General features: G+C 37.5%; 1 non-coding gene across 1 annotated transcript; it reads left to right on the top strand.

Annotated features, from left to right (window-relative positions):
- The first annotated feature begins 584 nt into the window (after positions 1 to 584).
- On the top strand, positions 585 to 691 carry LOC111918473 (small nucleolar RNA R71). Its single transcript, XR_002859253.1, has one exon. It is a non-coding gene; the product is annotated as a small nucleolar RNA R71 (small nucleolar RNA).
- The last annotated feature ends 6,262 nt before the right edge of the window (positions 692 to 6,953 follow it).

Here is a 6,953-nt window from a genome sequence, read left to right as displayed (position 1 = left end):
CAGAATCAGTGGCATCGTGTCTCTTTTCTGAAGCTTCCATAAACTTCATCAAAATGGTCTCTAGGTCGGGTTTCTTCTCGGCTGGTGGCTGCTCCTTCTGATAAAAGCCTCGACCTGTCTGCCTATACTTCTCTTCTTTTTGCTTCTTATACTCTTCATATGGCAGCCACTCCTTCTTCGATTTCCTCCAGTCCTCATCAAACTTATCCCCACTAGAGTAGCATACTTGAGCTTTTTTGTTCCCAAACTCATCTACATTGCAGTCCTTGATCAAGTGTGGACCACTACATCTCTCGCAACCCACTCTTATGGCATGTATCGACTGGTCCATTTGTGTTATTCTTCGATCCATATTATTCAGCATGGCCATGACAGCTGCTATTTCTTCAGTTTGGGCCCCTCCACCGCTTTTGATTCCATCTTGCCTAGGGTTGTGGTATTCGCGAGAGTGCTTTGCGAATTCTTCAATTAGCTCCTTGACCTCCCTTGGGTTTTTCTTTATCAAAGGTCCTTGAGAATCAAGGAGTTGTCTTGTCACAACGTTGACCCCATCATAAAAGATTGACATCTCTTGCTGCACATTTAGATCATGCTGAGGGCAATTTTTGAGCAAGCCCTTATACCGCTCCCATGCTTCGTATAATGACTCCCCCGGCTGTTGCTCAAAGTTGGCTATTGCCTTCTTGAGTTTGTCTATCTTGGATGGCGGGCAAAATTGGTCCAGGAATTGCTCACGCATTTGATCCCAAGTGGTAATTGTACCCGGTGGGAGTGCTTTTAACCACTCCTTAGCAGCTCCTTTGAAAGTGATGGGAAGCATCCTAAGCAAGACTGTGTTTCTGTTGACATTTGGGATATTGAAGTAATCTGAAATGTCATTGACTTCATCTAGATGCTTAAAAGCATCCTCATGATCTTTCCCGAAAAATGGGATGTCCTTCAGTGCAGTCAATATGTGCCCCTTCAACTCAAATGTGGCAGTGGCAGGTATTGCAGGTTGGACTAAACCGGGACCCACATCTTCTCGGATCCGCTTCTTGTAAGCTCCCATGGACATTTCTTCAATTGATTCCATCTCGTTCCTTGGCTCATTCTCGGGTTTGCTCGTGTGTTCTTCAAATTCCGGCTCGGTATCGCTTTTGGACTCGGTTTGGACGGGCGTATGATCCAAATGTTCAAGATTGCTCTTGTGCCTCGAGGATGAACTTGATTCTCCTGTCTTCTTTCCCGACTTCCTAGAAAAAGTTGACTTCAATTCTTGTAAGGGCGTCTTTTTCTTGTGAATTGCAGACTCAGGATCTTCAAGTGGTGGCACCAAGGGTGTATTTGAGCTTCTGGTCATGAACTCCTGCAACTTGCTAAACTAAAAACGTAAAACTGAACTAAAATAAGAAAAACTAACTAACAACTAAAAATTTAGTTTTTTTAATAGTCCACGTCGTGGCTGGCTATGCCCACATCGTGGACTCTGTGACTGACAGAAAAAAATTTATTTTGCTGAAAAATTAACTTTTTGTGGTTTTTACTCCACAAGAAGGATCGATTAATTTTAATGCAAATAAATAAGATAAAAACTAAGTTGTTCCCCGACAACGGCGCCAAAAACTTGATGTGCACAAAAGTACTCACTAATTTTAATATTTATAACCTAACAAACTTAACTAACTATGCACTTATAGGCAGTGTACCTAGTCAAATTACAGTATAGCTTGGGTAAGTCGGGTGTCGATCACAGGGAATGGTGTTCTAATTAATTTACTTACTATTAAATTAACCTGATTATTAAAAAGCTTAAAAGGGGTTTTATCTGATTTTACAAGATCAGATGAACTTAAATCAAATTCAATAAGTAAAAACACACTCTTGTTTAGTTTGAATCCACTTCTTCCTTATGGCTAGCTAATGATTTTGGATTGTTAAGTTGGTTTTTAGTTATATTAGTAATTTAGTTCTAACTTTACCAATAATTAACTAATTCATGTCAAACCATGTATGTTCACACATAATTAAACACCGAACTAATTATGAATGTAAATATGCTATGTAAGATTTGTAACATAAACACAATTATGGTCACAATACACGTTCTCTAGCACAGCTAAGCTTAATTACTCTAATTACTAACTAAGATTGGTCAATCCTAGCTCCAATAATTGAATGTTCACTAAATCATTAGGTAAACAAGTTCATGCAGTTAAGGGTCACTAAGCTACACAGAACATGCAATCAAGCAATTAGAGAAACAAACAATAGCATGCTAGGTGATACAAATCAAACACAAGCAATTTTTACCAACTAAACTTAATCCATAAACATTGAACTATTCAAAAGTTTGAAGCTTCATCTAGCTAAACAAGAGTAGCTAGATTCAGCTGCCCATCCTAGCAACTTATAAACCAACACAACTTAAAGTAATAAAAGACATGTTCTTAATTAACTAAAATATAAACCTTTATTCTTTTTGGTGTTGAAAACCTTCTTCCAGAACCCTTATTTCGCTCTGAATCGTCTCCTGGAACTCTTTCCTTCAGCCAAAAGGTTCTTCTTTTCGTAATAATCTGGAGCACTTAAATAATCTCCAAAAACCCGAGCCACGTCGTGGCTATCCAGGCCACGTCATGGGCTTCAAGTTATCCGTACCGTACAAGGAATCCTCCGCATCGCGATGTTTATCTTCTAGAACTCTCATGCCACGTCGTGGCCGACTTCGCCACGTCGTGAATTCAGTATCTATCGTGGATTTATTCTTTTCTTGTCTTTCAAGTCTCCCATGTTCTCCATATTGTCACTTGTGGTCCCTCTCTTCGAAAATCCTTTTAATTGACTGAAAATAACAATTTAAAGTCATAAGTACCATTATTCTAAACATATTATCAACTTATTAATAAAAATGTATTTAAATATTGCCTAAAAATAGGTATAAATATGGCAATATCATATTATTCAAATTCTCCACAGTCGGTCATATGTTGGAAGTAGATATGAAACAAGATTGTCATGAAGTTGGCTTGTATATGTCTAAGTTGTTGGACATAGCAAGAGTTGCTACAACACTCATGAGTACTCATAAGTTCTGAGTATTGGATTCAACCCATGCTCGCTTGTATCACTTCATGGAATTTATCTCGAGTGATCGTGATACGGTAATATCATATAAGTCTTCAAACCTAGAGATATGAGTTGGTTAAACATTGATTGTACAAAAACGCATTGGTAACTCGATGTTATAAAACGTACCTTTATGTATGATTCAACAAGTAGTAGAACAAGCATATGAGTCGAAGTTTATATGTTCCTTCTTGGATTAGAAGCGATATCTGGGCCCCTCTATGATTTTGTGTTGACCCATGTACCGGGCCCGGTCGGAACTATATTGATGTGTTCAATTAAGTTCTATGTCAAACAAATCGGAAATCGGGAAACAAACTGCTGGACAATAAGTAAGACATTGTTCCATGTATTTGTCCGGCTGATATCTAGAATAGAGGACTATATGATCACTTATCTAAAATGACGCTTCATAGTTAAACAGAGTTTTAAGGGCTACGATTTTCGATCGGTTCCTGAAGTCATGCTTGCAACTATAGTTATTAGACTTATCCAAGTGGGAGACTGTTGGATAAGATGTCTAAGTCCATAACTATATTTGAGATGTACTTGACCCGACCCGACATGGTCCATTTGGGTTGCACTTCACCCGAACAATTTATATGGATAATCTTTTGAGAATAGTATAAGTTATGATTTATTAATATATTATAAGTTCTAATATATTGATATTAAATCATATTATTTAATTAGTATTGATCTAAAATTAATTTAGAATTAATTTGGTGATCAAAAGTGTGACTAATTAAATATGGACTCTTGTATTTATATAGTGTGGGTTAATGCTTATTTAAAATGGGCTAGGCTTGCATGGTAAGTCCATGGATAGTCCATGGAGCTTTAACCCATGGATCTCATGGAAATGAAAGGTCATGGGTATTAGGGTTTACATGGATGTAACCCTAATCCACCACACTATATAAAGGAGTCCTTGGCACTTGAAATGGCACTAGTTGAGTGTGAGCAAGGTCGCTGATTTCTACAAGTGTTCATACTCTCTTTAAAGGTTTCCAAGGTTTGTGGTGATTTGGGACTTCCATTTGAGGCATCCACATTATTGGTGCTAGGCTCTCAAACTCCAAGAAATCAACCACTACTAAAAGGTATGTAATTCTACTAGTGTTTTATGATTCAAGTATCCCATAACATGCTAGTTAGGAAGTAAACCTTGGAAAGTTACTATTTTCATGTATCTTAGAGAAAACATAGATCCAAGGTTTCTAGGGTTGTATGTACACCATAGGAGTGTTAGAATGCTCAAAACCCTTCAGTTTTTGCGCCGGGAGCCCAAAGCAATCAATATTGTGACACGTGTTGGAGGGGAATGTTACATATTTTCAAAATAGAGGAGAGAGACACATTTGTTTGGAGCTGATGGGTGTGAGTTGGATTTAGCATGTGATACATGAAACTGGTTGTGATAGGTAAGAGAGACCAAATAAACAGATCATAACTCACTTTATTACTACTTAAAGATATATATATATATATATATATATATATATATATATATATATATATATATATATACACACACACACTAGACATGACTGAACTAGACTGAATATTATTGAATTGGATGATTTTGTAAGCCATTTTTTTATGCCAAGGATGATAAAAGGTTCTTATGTAATTTGCACGTGACTATACATCGAGAGTTAGCCTTTGTCCCGTCTTGCTCTCTGTCTCTCTCTCTCTCTCTCTCTCTCTCTCTCTCTCTATATATATATATATATATATATATATATATATATATATATATATATATATATATATATATATAAGTGTACGCTTAGCGTACTATGGAGGAAGGATCGCGAAGGAGCATCGTGTATGCGGGGCGTACGTAAAGGTACACAGGGTGTACGTGGCTGATGGTCAAACCCTAACATTCAGACTTATGGCCTATTTAAGCACCCTTAAGTCATTTGGACATCACCCTAGCCAGCCTCCATCACTCTCAGTCGTTGGTGTGTTTGCTAAAGGGAAGAAGTGAAAGCAAGCTTGAAGGATGGAAGGCTTTTGGATCTTGCATTTAGAGCAGCTTAGGAAACTAGTGGAGGTAAAAAGCTTTCTCCTTGATTATCATTGTCATTTATAGAGGTAGGTTTTCTGTGTAGTCCCATTTTGAGTTCATGAATCATTTCTTGGGAGTTTGAGCAACTCCAAGGATTAGGGAGGGTAGATCTAAGGTCCTTTAGCTCGTTTATATCATAAAAATGCAGACTTGTTGGTTATTTTGCCTCTATGCATGAATTAAGACCCTTGGAAAGGTCTTAATCGGTTGGAAATGGTTGTTGGGAGCTTATGGGGCATGCAAAGGCATAAAGTTGCCAACTTTATGCTTTAGGACTCTTCTAATAACCTAAACATGAGTTTAGATCATAAGGACTTCACACGTTAAGCACTTAATGGAGAATGTGCTTATTTTGTTTGTACGCTGGGTGTACCCACCTATACGTCGCACGTACAACCAAAGAACCCAGTACACTTAGCGTAGTTCTTTTAAACGTTGGGCGTACGCTCAAATATGATAGTTGGGCCCTGGTGGACTTTGCGAACCATTTGGACTTCTCTTAACCTCGGGCATAGACCGTTAGGATGGTGTTGGGCCTAGAGAATTGCTTTAGATTTTTGGTGTGTTGATTGGGCCTTATTGGGCCATATGGCCCATTATAATTTGGACTTGGTCTTGGGCCCATTATGGTAGGATAGACTTTTAGGCTTGAATAGTGGGACAAAGATTATGATGTTGGGCCCTTAGCCGAATTATGTCATAAAGCTAATTAGGTTCATTGGTATATTTATATAGTTAAAGATTTGGGATAGTATTTGCATAACTATCGTGTTCAGAAGATTGAGGTGAGTCTTCTCACCACACTCATGGGTCGAAGGCACCAAGGCCGGCCCATTAATGGTTATGTGATGGTTTGCATTGGAATATGTAATTGTCTGTTATTGGATTTATATGTCGACTTATGTGTAGACCATGGGAGGATCCCATGGCATTTGGCAAGACCATGGGGGGAGCCCATGGCTCAGGAATATAAGACCATGGGGGTAGCCCATGACATTCTAATGAAGACCATGAAGGGAGTATGTGGCAAATTTATATGTGTATATGTGTGCATGGTATTATGTGATTATATGATTCGTGTGCTTTGGAAACTCACTAAGCTTGTGCTTATAGTTTTATTGCATGTTTTAGGTACTTCTTGTGATAAGGGCAAGGGCCCAGCTTGATAGCGCGGCGTGCATTCTCCGATGTTTTCACATCTAGTTTTTCATACTTTTAATTTTAAAATAATATGGATATGTCATGGGATTTTTGGACACATTGTGGTTGATATTTATGAAATTAAAAGTTAAAAAAAATTATATAAAAATTTGAGCTGTTACAACATGTAATCACTAATGAATCTTCTCTTATTCATAAATGAATATAGCTAAATAAAATATAATTTACATATAAAAAATTCTTGAACATGATATATATTTTCATTCTCATGTAGCTCAAATCCTTCACCTTCCATCTTCTCAAACAATTCTAAAGGAATCCAGAAAAACACATATTAAAATACCTATATATCATTAAGTTTCAGATACCATATCTCTCTCGCGTATTTCATCAAACAGCTTTCGTACATTACTTTTTCTTTTGAATCGGATTACAACTTTGTGTAGTTATCTATTCCATCGATTATAAGAGCCGATAGGAGATGAATTAGAACCAAGAAATAAAGAGTTGGTGCGTAAATGAAGAACAGAAGTATGCCCCTTCACCTAAGTAAATGGTTGGTGTGTAAATGATAAGCATGAGTCATCCCCTTCACCTAGAAAAATAA

This window comes from Lactuca sativa, chromosome 8, assembly GCF_002870075.4.
Source record: "Lactuca sativa cultivar Salinas chromosome 8, Lsat_Salinas_v11, whole genome shotgun sequence".
NCBI classification, from domain to species: Eukaryota; Viridiplantae; Streptophyta; class Magnoliopsida; order Asterales; family Asteraceae; genus Lactuca; species Lactuca sativa.
This window is presented reverse-complemented; position numbering and strand designations above follow the sequence as displayed.